The sequence below is a fragment of the Euprymna scolopes genome, chromosome 42 (assembly GCF_053919585.1).
Source record: "Euprymna scolopes isolate OS-2025 chromosome 42, ASM5391958v1, whole genome shotgun sequence".
NCBI classification, from domain to species: Eukaryota; Metazoa; Mollusca; class Cephalopoda; order Sepiida; family Sepiolidae; genus Euprymna; species Euprymna scolopes.
In genome coordinates, this window is record NC_136523.1 from 45,801,220 (window position 1) to 45,814,418 (window position 13,199).

At 35.0% G+C, this 13,199-nt stretch overlaps 3 non-coding genes across 3 annotated transcripts; 1 reads left to right on the top strand and 2 right to left on the bottom strand.

Annotated features, from left to right (window-relative positions):
- The first annotated feature begins 4,165 nt into the window (after positions 1-4,165).
- On the top strand, positions 4,166-4,259 carry Trnak-uuu (transfer RNA lysine (anticodon UUU)). Its single transcript has 2 exons — positions 4,166-4,202; positions 4,224-4,259. It is a non-coding gene; the product is annotated as a tRNA-Lys (tRNA).
- A 6,669-nt stretch (positions 4,260-10,928) lies between these two features.
- On the bottom strand, positions 10,929-11,027 carry Trnak-uuu (transfer RNA lysine (anticodon UUU)). Its single transcript has 2 exons — positions 10,991-11,027; positions 10,929-10,964 (listed from the first exon to the last, which is right to left on the bottom strand). It is a non-coding gene; the product is annotated as a tRNA-Lys (tRNA).
- Positions 11,028-11,990: 963 nt separating this feature from the next.
- Positions 11,991-12,083, bottom strand: Trnak-uuu (transfer RNA lysine (anticodon UUU)). Its single transcript has 2 exons — positions 12,047-12,083; positions 11,991-12,026 (listed from the first exon to the last, which is right to left on the bottom strand). It is a non-coding gene; the product is annotated as a tRNA-Lys (tRNA).
- Positions 12,084-13,199: the final 1,116 nt, after the last annotated feature.

The following is a 13,199-nucleotide window of genomic DNA, read 5'->3' on the forward strand; positions in this document are numbered from 1 at the left end:
GTAACCGTTAGTAATGGAGATTCAGTAAATTTGTTAACTTATATGGAACGGCTCATCAAAAACTTGTTTACATTAAACTTGAAAACAACCATATTGTAGTCAGCTGGAAAGCAGAAAAATGGAAGATAATTCCATAGGCGTGCAGTTCTAAGAAAGAAGCTTTGCTCATGGAATCTACGTTTAGGTTTAAGCACAGATAAAGACTGGGGGAAATTAGTGATAGTGTTTTCTGCTAGACGGGTGTTTCTTGTAAAAGTTGGGCGAGGGGGGACTATAGAATGGAGCTCAGCCGAGCACTTGCCATGTAAATAACGATAAAGTAGAGACAAACTCGCAACATCTCTTCTGTGAGAAAGAGGTTGCAGGGAAGAGAAAAGGACATCCCCCACAAGGCTACGAAGTCTATTTTGAACTATATCAAGTCAGGATAAGTCCTTTCTAGCAGCTCCTGCCCAGATGTGGCAACATTACTCCATCCTTGGACGTACCTGGCCCTTATATAGATAGAGAATTGCATCAGCAGTGAGATATCTACTGGATCGATAGAAGGATCCCACCATTTTTCCAGTGGCCTTGGCAACGGATTTAATGTATGTGTTCCATTTAAGATCAGGAGTAACAGTCAAGAAGCTTGTCAAAACATGAGGCCTCCCCCAAAACGAGAACTATTCATTTCAATTAATGCCAGATAGGGATCAGAGCGTTGATGATGTAAAGATAAAAGCTTGGTTTTAGATGCATTAAAAGTAACAAGCCACCTCTTTCCCCATTGTACCACTTGCTCAAGATCAGAGGAAAGAGAATCAGAGAGAACTTGATCGTTTACAGTCTTAGATGTGCGACCATAGATATTAGTGTCATCAGCATAAATGTCTACAAATGATGATTTGGAAGATCATTAATATAGATCATGAAGAGAGTTGGGCCCAGGATGGACCCCTGAGGGACTCCAGCATTAATACTAAGAGCTTCTGATTTCTGCCGATTAACCATTACTCTTATGAACCTACCAGAGAGAAATAATTCAATAATTGAGAAGACATTTCCTGCTATACCGTAGCTGGAGATCTGCTAAAATGAAATTTATGAAATACAGATGAGTCCAAGGGATATAAATAATGTCTCTTTTTTATTGCGTGTGTTAACCAAATTAGTATTTTTCATCCTCCGTATTTAGAAAGGAAACGCACATTCACTTACAAGTTTTCCCCTAGAACAAAAAATCCGCTCCGTCGATTTTTTTTTTTAATTCTTTTAATAAAATACATGAGATTTTGATTGATATATTTTAATGCTTCTTTATTGACTATTTTTTTTTTTTTTAATATCTAAAAAAAGAAAACATTCAATGAAATAGAAATATTTGCCGTTAGCGTCTGGTATTGACTAGACGATGTAAGCATAACATGAGCTTTCATTTAAAGAAAAAAAAGAAAATCAAAGTGCTTTAAAAAAACAGATTCAGATTTTTTACACTTTGGCCTTTACAGGTAAATTTTCAAAAAAACTTCTTTTTTTTTTTAATTGGAATATTTTCTTTATTGATCTTTTATCTTAAATTTGTGATATATAAAACTTTGGCACATAAATTAATTATTAAAATTTTAATAGACATTGCAAAATAAGGGGGGCGAATTTGAAAAAAAAAAACGTTTCTCTAAAATATTATATTTGGTTTATTGGAAATAGGAATAAATTTCACATTGACCCTGAAAATATTGTAAAATTTGAACCAATAGAAAAATTTAGATAGATTTTTAATGTTTAAAAATTGAAAAATATTTAACTCGGAAACTTCTATTGATTTTATTACGTAAAAAAATGGCTGCCTGAAGGCACGCCGGCATTTTGTAAACATTTTGCAAACACTGTTTTTTTTTTAAATAAAAAAACCCAATATTTCTATTATTTTTCAAATAAGTTTAATAGTTTATTTTGGAAGTATATTCCATACAGAAAATAAAAACTCACTTTAAAAAGAGAAATTACGAGTTTTTTAAAAATATTTTATCCGCATTTTTCTGTTAGGGGTGTCAAAATTTCTGCCAAATTTCAGATACACCTATTGGTCGACCATGACAGAAATGCTGAAAAAACAGTACCGTTTTGAAAATAAAACTAGTTACTAAAATCGGGTTTGATTTACAATCCACAGAGGTTCGAAAAAATTGTTAAAAACAAATATGTAACAAATAAATGTTATCAAAGGCAAAATAAGTTACTTTTCTACCTAACTGAATAAGTTTTTAGTGTTTTTATTTAATGTAAAATGTTTATTCGGTTGGAAGAAACACGTCATGTTAAGAGCTACGTGCGAACAAGAAAAAAATGGCCGCAATGTATTTGAAGTTTCGACAAATACTTACAAATAAAAAATGGTGGTAGAAACCCACTCAATAAGTGTTACTGTGACATTTATTGGGAGGGTTTCTATCATCATTTTGCTTTATTTTTTATTTTTAAATATTTGTCAAAACTTCACAGATTAAAAGGTATCGCAGAATTTTTTTGGTAATCATGAAGAAAGAGAGAGCCTGTATCCTCCGTTTGCCTATAGGTGGCGTTAATGTCTGTCCACCCAGTTACGGAAGCACAAAATGTATATAATGGCACCGTTGAAATAAAAATAAATGTTTTAATTTTAAACATGTTTTTTTTTTTTTTTTTTTTTTTTTTTTTTTTTGCAAACATATTTAAGTTTAATTTTGTTTTGTTTTCGCAAACATATTTAAGTTTTATTTTCCAAACATTTACGTTTTGTTGCTGGCTTATTTTCAAACATTTACATTATTTTTGTTTTAATTTTAATTTTTTTTTTTTTTTTGCAAGCATAAATTAAATGTTTTTGCTATATTTTTCTTTTAAACATATTTATGGGTACAACCGTTTTTCCGCGAGTATTTTTTACGTTCTTATAATAAAAAAAGTCAACGTTTTTTCTTTTATCTTTTTTTTATTGACCCCCCCCTCTTTTTTCTTAATTTTTCTGGACTTATTTTACTTTTTCCGCGAGTATTTATATATATATATGTTTGAAAAGGGATATTGTAAAACCTGAATATTACTTGAAACTACTATAAAAAAAAAAAAAAAAAAATAGCGCGGTACAATAAGTGCATAAGCAAACTTTTCTAAAAGAAAAATATTTCAAAAATATTTAGTTTATGCCTGCAAAAAAAAAACAACAAAAAAAACGTAAAAACAAAAAAAAACGTAAATGTTTGAAAATAAACTAGCAACAAAACGTAAATGTTTGGAAAAATAAAACTTAAATATGTTTGCAAAAACAACAACAAAAAAACAAACGTAAATATGTTTGAAAAAAAAAACAAAAACAAACTTAAATATGTTTGCAAAAAACAAACAAACAAAAAAAAACATGTTTAAAATTAAACATTTATTTTTATTTCAACGGTGCCATTATATACATTTTGTGCTTCCGTAACTGGGTGGACAGACATTAACGCCACCTATAGACAAACGGAGAAAACAGGCTCTCTCTTTCTTCACGATTACCATTTTTTTTATTGTTTGCACGTAGCTGAGCTACTCAGCTACGGCGTGTTTTTCAAAGCGAATAAAGATTTTACATTAAATAAAAACTTATCCAGATAGATATAAAAGTAACTTATTTTGCCTTTGATAACATTTACTTGTTGCATATTTGTTTTTTGACAACTTTTCCGTAGCTCTGTGGATTGTAAAACAAACTCCTAAAATCTGACAGCTATTTTGGAAGCCAACCGCAAACAATGAGTAAGTTGAAAGTAACAACCGTTTTAACCTAAATGATTTCAGTTACATAAATAAGAGTTCATTAGATTTTCCAATAACACCACCAGCGTGTAAAGACAAACAAAAAGGTTATTTGTTTTTAATACCCCAAATCATAAAGTTATGATGTATCCGACTTACGACGACGCTTAGTTATGATAAAAATAAAAATAAAACAAAGACACACAGAGGCAAAGCGAGAGAGAAATAAGGAAAAAAAAGAAGTGTGTGTGTGTGTGTGTGTGTGTGTGTGTGTGTGTGTGTGTGTGTGTGTGTAAAAGAAAAGAGAGAGAGAGCAGAGAAAGAGAACACTTTACCGACACACAGACACACATAGTGTTACAGACGTTATAACGGAAAAATAATGTGGCTGGATCTTTCAAATATGTCAGCCCTCATAGCTCAGTCGGTAGAGCATCAGACTTTTAAGAAATCTATTCATTGAAGAAATCTGAGGGTCTGGGGTTCGGGTCCCCATGCGGGCTACTAATTTTTTAATGTAATTTCAAAAAAGAAAAATAGCCTACGTTGTCACGAACTATCGAACGATCTTTTTATATTAAAAGAAGAAATAAATAAAGGTGAATGGTTATTATAACTTGCCTTTTCTAGTCTCACACAAAAACATGCGTTCACATTTCAAGCCATATTACTTGTCATATACATACGCGCACACAAACATACGCACGCACGTCCACACGCGTACATATATTCACATTCGCGTATATACACTCACATTCACATGTATACACACACACACACGCTAACGTACGCACATGTACGCACACATAGACAACGTCACTTCCACTGTCAAAGAAAATCCACACATGCGCAAAAGACCACTGGAAACAATTATAAAAGCAAGAGCAATAAGCAGCATCTTCCTTTTCCAACTCACTTTCCTAGGTGAGTGGTCGGCGCACCAACCGCCGCTGTTTCGGCAGGCGCGCGCACGCGCGTGCCTCACGCCACTTGCTACTATGTGGGACAAAAAGCTAACAAACAGTACGTACACTGTATACGCTTTCTCTCTCCATGAACTGGATTGACATTCTCACTCTTTCTCTCTCTCTCTCTCTATATATATATATATATATATATACAACTTGTCCCTGAGAATACCTCCGCGTAGCTGACTGCTAACATGTCTTTGTCTACACGCTGGACTATCATTCCCATCTCCACTACATTACTCACTTCTCTTCCCACGCACGAACAAACGATAGTGACCCGAATGTGAGATGAAAACACACATTTCCTTTTTCTTTATACACCACCAGTCCCGCAACAAACGATGGTTACACTCGAGGGCGGACATGAACACGTGTTATATCTAAAACATTCATTCTTTCAACAGTAAATAAACGACGTTTATCTTATCCATCAATTGAGTGTTTGTTTCCTTCAATTCCATTCGTTTCATTATTTTCTTTTGTAACGGGATTAGGATTTATATATCCTAGTCCTCAACAAACGATGGTGACCCCTTTATTCTAAAATGAAATGGATGCGTTTGGACGAAACACTCATACACACACAGACTCTCTCTCTCTCTCTCTCTCTCTCTCTCTCTCTCTCTCTCTCTCTCTCTACGACAATAGACTTTCTTTCTCGCCAGTTAACATCGAGAGACGCACGCCAAACTAAACACGTGTAGTACCCTTTTCTTTCATTTGTTTCGTCACGAAATAAATCCTAGTTCGTTTAATTCAATTTAACACATATTTCGTCTCTTTCTCAATTCAATTCATTATTCCTAATTTGCACCACCTCAACAAATTTGCATTTCCTTCTATAACCACAAATCCACAACAAACCGGCGACCGACCGATGTGAAACGAACACGCATGGTGATCCTACCTTTTTGAAATTAATTGTTTTGAGCGATACGCGCGTTTTATTTGATAAAGGAAAAAACGAACTTTTCAACAAAGAAAAACAAGTGAACTACTACCGACAGGAATAACTACTACAAACAACAATGACGAAACCCCTCATCAGACTCGACAGAAAAATAAATACGGAGCTTTCGACTTCATCCCGAATTTAAAGAAAAATTCGAGCTCGACAAACATTTTTCACGGTTTCCTGACATTACCCTGCAACAAACGCGAGGAGCAAAATCACATAGACCTATGCAATTCTCTCCCACACAGCAGACGCAACAATAAAGAAACAATTACAGGACATCCCTATCAACACATAGGAAGAAGTTGAATTAACAATACGAGTTGAGATTCTCCACGCGTGCTGATAAACTCACAAATTGGAAGTTTCGTTGACAGCCGGCAATCACACTCATCGTTCAACAAGAATGAATGCACAACAAGTGCCTGTACAAACAATGTGCACACACTACCACAGACTCACATGCGAAGACAACGGCAACTGGAAACTCGTTCAACAAGAACGAATGTGCAACTAGCGCCCATCCAAACAATGCATACATTACCGCAGACTCACCTGCGAATATACCGTCAACTGGACACATCGCGTCAACACAAAAAAATTTTCCTTCCAAACGAACAATTCACTTCACTGTCCAAGCAACTTGTTGCACATGTCAGCACACAAAAAAAAAAACACACAAATATCACCCTAAAAAAAGAGTAAACGCCTTTCCGCGCGTAAGGTAATACTTTTTTTTTTTACGAACACACTCCGTTTTTGAGTTTTTTTTCAAACAACCACACCAACAGCAAAAAAAAAAAAAAAAAAAACAGGACGAAAAGTCAATTGCCGAAACCATTACGTACACAAAAAAATATATATATAAATACCTATACACTGCATATATTTTTTTTTTTCCTAGGAAGGAGAGTATTTCGCGAGCCTTTACTAGTCTCACACAAAAACATGCGTTCACATTTCAAGCCATATTATTTGTCATATACATACGCACACACAAACATACGCACGCACGTCCACACACGTACATATATTCACGTTCGCGTATATACACTCACATTCACATGTATACACACACACACGCTAACGTATGCACATGTACGCACACATAGACAACGTCACTTTCCCTTTCAAAGGAAATCCACACATGCGCAAAAGACCACTGGAAACAATTATAAAAGCAAGAGCAATAAGCAGCATCTTTCTTTTCCAACTCACTTTCCGAGGTGCGAACAAACGATATTGACCTGAACATGAGATGAAAACACACATTTCCTTTTTCTTTATACACCACCAGTCCCGCAACAAACGATTGTTACACTCGAGGGCGGACAAAAACATGTGTTATATCTAAAACAGTCATTCTTTCAACAGTAAATAAACGACACGTTTATCTTATCCATCAATTGAGTTTTTGTTTCCTTCATACCACCCGTTTCATTATTTTCTTTTGCAACAGGATTAGGATTTATATATCCTAGTCCTCTACAAACTCTAGCACAACGCCAACTATTCCAGTTTGTGTGTTTAGGGTCAACGAATCTGGCATTTAAACCCATTGCAAATTTAGCGTTTGCATGGTATTAACCCCTGGATCCTGGGACTATTCTTGCGCTATTTCACCACTTTTCTTACATGATGCGTTTGCATAGTAAAGTGACTTGTCACATCGCGGATGTTTGAAATAAGGAAGTTTTAAAAAAAAATGTGGTTAATTTTATGTGTGTGTGTGACATATTATTTAATGATTTTTAATGGATCTAAAAGATAAATTTTCACGAGCGATTTACAAAACCATCTTCATGTTTTTTTGGGGTTTTTTTTTCTTTTTGAGTGGCCTATGAAATTATATAACTTGTAAATTTTGTAAAATTCTACTTTTATTTCTCACGTCCGTATAAAAAATATAACTTTTTTTTTGTTGTAGATTTCGGTCTGCTTAAAAAGAATATGATAACCTTTTCCATAGCAAATTTACCGCTTGCGTAGTATGAACCCCTGAACCCTGGGACTATTTTCACTATTTCACTGCCTGTGAATTTCACGCGCAAGTGGTTTCTAAATGAAATGTAGGTTCACGAGCGCATACGCGCATAGTTACGTCACATTTCACGAGGCGCATGAATACATGTTGGACATTTTAAATTACAAGAAATACCTTTCATAAAATAAAAAATAGTTTTCACCTCGTTTAATAGTAAAAATAATGATGTCAGTCACGAGCGGTTTACAAAAACATACTTTTATGTTTTTCGTTTTTTGGAGGGAGGGTATTCACTTATAGAACTTATATAGCTTAGCAGGTGCTTTTGCAGTTTAATAAACTGTTTTTCCATAAGTAACACACCGACATTTATCAAGCAGAGTACTGCTTAAAATTTCACAAAACTTCTTTGTTTACATTTGGGGGGGGGGCGCTGCCCCCTCGTCCCCAAGTAGAGGATAGAGTTGAGAGAGATAATTTCTGGGGTGGTAGAAGGATCTAACCATCTTTTCAGTTAGTTTGGTAACGGATCTGATATAAGTATTCCATTTAATGTCAGGTCTCAAGGTCAGTTCAAGAAATTTGTCTAAACCAAGTGCTTCATCAAGGCGAAGGTCATTCATTCTAACTGGGGCTAGTGGGCATCTGAGCATTGGTGATGAAAAAATAGAAGTTTGGTTTTGAATGCATTAAAGGTAACTAGTCATATTTTTAATGTGGTGTGACCACCTAGGAGAGCGATATTGCTCTCCATTGGGGAGATTAAGACCCCCTAAAACACTGAGTAAGGACGGGTAATTATGCTGAGATTGTCTGTTAAGCGTTAATTGGATCCCGGACAGCAGCGAATAACCTATCAAAAGGGATGAATTTATTGTGTTTTTGTAAAACAGACACATATTTTATTGTTTATGAAAAGTGACAAGAGATGTCAGATTAAAGTTAGAATGAAATCATTCATTCGTTTGGCCTGATGAGCCCGTGCTCAGGATGTCTTGCTTTCTGAGTGCGAGGGGTCAAAGTGTTAACCTTTTGAGTATGTAAATAAATTTAAGTTCTTATCCCAGATCCGAAAACCTTGCAGAAGTGCACACACGCAAAGGATTCAGGAATTCCCTGAGGGATGTGTTGAGTTCTGATTGGTCTGGGGAACAGCTTACCCCACCCCTTCCAATAAAAACAAATGTCCGAGCCAAAATTATCAGATCGAAGCCGAATCTTGAGAGAAACACACGCTCCCAAGAAACGCCCCCTCCCTCTCTCCATCATGGCCACTATCGTGGAGAATGAAGAATAAAATTTTGGACTGTTTTTCAGGTATAATCGAACTGAACAATTGTACATATGTAAGACACCTGTAATTTTCGTGAATTAACTTTTAGTGGACTAGAACCCCTCTAGTTTGTTTTCTTTTCAGTTTGCATGAGAAGCTAATTGATTTTCAGCGGAAATCAACACGAAGCCTGCAACACTGAGAATCCAGAGAAGACGATCATCGGCCATTGCAGTTTCAACAGGGTCAGAGACCACATCTACTGACCTAAGGTGAGAGGCTTACATTAATCCATTGTATAACACGCTCCATGTCAGAGGAAAGAGATCCTCATCTTTATTAGCTTTTGAAGTCCTGCTATAGAAGGTAGTATTGAAGAATATAATTTGAGATGTCATTAATAAAGATCAGGAAGAGAGTTGGGCCCAGGATAGATTCCTGACGCACACTCACATTAAGCTTCAGATTTCTGCCCATAAACGACCATTGGATAAACATTTCAGATGGAAAAGGATCTGATGGTTGAGAGGACATTTCCAGCTATTCCATAGCTAGAAAATTTTATGAATTAGACCTTTGTGCCAGATCCTATCAAATGCCTTACATAAGTCAACAGCTATTACTCCAGAAATAAAGCCTTTATCAATAGATTCACTAATCCTGTGTGACATTACAGTCAGCACATTGGCAATTGATCTCAGGAACCATATTGCAGGTTGCTGAATAGGTTGTTTTTGCTGAGGTTGTTGACATCTTCTCTATTTATCACAGATTCAAGCAATTTACTCATGACGCACAGGAGGTTGATTGGTCTGCACTGAGATGCGAAAGACCAACCCCAATACTTTTAAATACTGGGCAGACTATCGAGGTTTTCCAAGGTGTTGGGTAGCAGTTTTCCTTAAGGCAGTGATTGAACAACTTTGTTAATATTGGAGCTAATGTTCGAACAAGTTTTCCCTCACATATACACACCCACATGTACGCACGCACGTATGCACACACACACGCACGCATATACACAGCCTCATACACACACTCACATTTATGCGCATACGCACACCCGAGCTGCGACGTCACTTCCTTTTAAGTGAAAACCAGACATGTGCACCCAGAACACTAACTCCAGTATAAAAGTCAACAAAACCTGTCAACTTCCCTTTTTCGTCCGGACCAGCGTTCGACCTGTTGAGTCGACGAACCGACCGCGCGCCCTAACGTCACTTTCCCTGCTACTGTAATGTGGGATAAGCGCACATACACTTTATACGCTTTCTCTCTCCATGAACTGAATTGACTTTCTCACTCTATCTCCCCTTCGGCTTTGGTCCATCAAAATAGACATGTGCGCGACTCTCTACTGAGCTTAACCCTCTCTTTCTACAGGCTGGCCTGCCACTTCGCGTTTCTCTATTGCATTCCCCTTTCCTTCCACGCGCGTAGTCGTCAATGGCTGAATGAACACGTGCACACCCAAGACTTTCATTTCTCAATCGAAAATAAATGACATGTTTATTTTATTCCAGCATTTGAGTTCTTTGTTTTCTTCATTCAATTCGTTTCATTATTTTTTCTTGTAGTGAGATAGGGTATTTATATTCTGGTCTGCAACACTAATTCATGTTGTAGCTGTTCTAAAATTGCAGGAGACGATTTAAGCCGAAGTTATTTCCTACACACAGGTGTTTTCTTACTGAATAACGTATTGATCACTCTGCGAGTAAAAACAACAAGTTCGCGCGAAAGGAAATAGATTTAAATTATGTAATGGATATAGACGTGTTGGTGAAAGTAATTGGCCCAATTATTGCATTCATTTATTTAGATTTTAAATAGCGTTTGCGGTTATTAATTTCACAATATTAATATGTTATATACTTATTTATTTATTTATTTATTTATTTATTATTTACAATAAAAAGGTCGTTTGATTGTTCATAAATGCTTAGGCTATTTTCCTTTTTTGAAATTACATTAAAAATAATTAGTAGCCCGCATGGGGACTCGAACCCCAGACCCTCAGATTTCTTCAATGAAATGAAAATACTTCATAAAAGTCTGATGCTCTACCGACTGAGCTATGAGGGCTGTCATATACAAGCGAACCAGCCACATAATTTTTTTCTTTAAACCTCTGTGAGAATATGTGTGTCTGTGTGTTGGTAATGATTTCTTTTTCTCTGCTATCTCTTTCCATCTCCCTCCCTCCCTCCCTCCCTCCTCTCTCTCTCTCTCTCTCACTTTGCCTCTGCATGTCTTTTTTTATTTTATTTTCTACCTATTTCTGTCTTTCTCTCCTTGTTTTATTTTTATCATAACTAAGCGGCGTCGTAAGTCGGATACGTCATAACTTTATGATTTCGGGTATTAAAAACAAATAACCTTTTTGTTTGTCTTTACACGCTGGTGTTATTGGAAAATCTAATGAACTCTTATTTATGTAACTTAAATCATTTAGGTTAAAATGGTTGTTACTTTCAACCAACTCATTGTTATATTGAAGCGGTTGGCTTCCAAAATAGCTGTCAGATTTTAGGAGTTTGTTTTACAATCCACAGAGCTACGAAAAAGTTGTCAAATAAACATATAACAAGTAAATGTTATCAAAGGCAAGATAAGTTACTTTTATATCTATCTGGATAATTTTTTTAGTGTTTTTATTTAATGTAAAATGTTGGGTTTGTATTACTGTACACATAGATTCGAAAAAGTTGTCAAAAAACAAGTTACTTTTCTACCTAACTGGATAATTTTTTTAGTGTTTTTATCTAATTTAACATGTTTATTCGGTTCGAAAAACATACAGTGTTTATTGATGTATTTAAAAATTGCAAATGGCGGTGCCGGTGCACTCTCTGGTGAACACGGTAAGCTTGGGAAAATGAGTTAAAACTAAAAAACTAACAAATTGTATTTTTTAGTTTTAACTCGTTTTCCCAAACTTACTGTGTTATTAGATTTCTTGACAGGTGTTTAAAAGTAGCTTGTTTTTCGATAATTAGAAATTTTATTTTTAAAAGTACTTGACGTTAAGTTTAAAAAAATGTCTTAAGCCCGCATGGGGACTCGAACCCCAGACCCTCAGATTTCTTAGTTAGATTTGTTCATAAAAGTCTGATGCTCTACCGACTGAGCTATGAGGGCTGACGATTAGAGCTCCAGTCCACCATTCCACCAATATTCAGTATTTGTACTTGTGTTTGTGTGTTCGTGATGTATTTTTATGTAATAGATAATTGTTAAATTTTAAAGTTATTTCTTGCGCTTGTGTGTGCGTGTGTGTGTGTGTGTGTGTGTGCCTGTCTGTCTGTGTGTCCACATGTGTCTGTATTTAGCTACGACTACTTTGTCCATCCCAATCCACTTCGACTTTACTTCTTTGTTCAAATGTTTCTATGAATAATAATTTCGTCAAAATATAGAGCGCCTTTTAGCAATTTAATTTTTTGAACCAAGTAAAGAATAGATACCCTGTAAGCAGACGACGGCGACGACTAGTGACAACCGGCGCGCGCACATTTCAATTGACACCAGTGATTCGACCTTGACATTGGCACAAGCACATGGTGTTGATTGTTTAAATTATTTAATTTTAATAAAATAAAATAAAATAAAATATACCTGATTTCGCGTCAAATAGCAGACATAAGCGAATATTCGCAAGCAAGATTTTTTAAAAATATATTTACAAAACTTTTGAAGATTTAAAAGAAAAATATATATTTACAAAACATTTTTTAAGTAAGTAACAAAACGAACGTATTTAAATAGAATATATTTAAATAGATGGGTGCCTTTCTGAGTGCATTTTTAATATATTTACAGAATTAAAAAAAATTAGAATAATAATAATTATAATTATAATAAAATAAATAACTAAATACATTTAAGCCGAACTTATTAATGGCAAAAACAAGTATAAAATAACTGCCTTGTTCGGATTTTGTGAATGTTTCAGTTTGTTTCACGGATTTTTGCGACAAAGATTGATTTTTATGTACAGCGTTTTTTTTTTTTGTTTTTTTTTTGGGGGTGCGTTTTTAATACAATTCAATTCTTTAAAAACATTCTTTAAAACATTAACTTTAGCGAAAATTAATATATTTTTAAATATTAAATTTTGATTTAATCTTATGATACACTCACGTGATCAATTTATTAAATGACAAAAAATTCCAAGAGTAATATATTTAAATAAATGGGCATCTTTCCGAGTGCGTGTTTAATATATTTACAGAACTTTTTAATAAATGTTGCGAG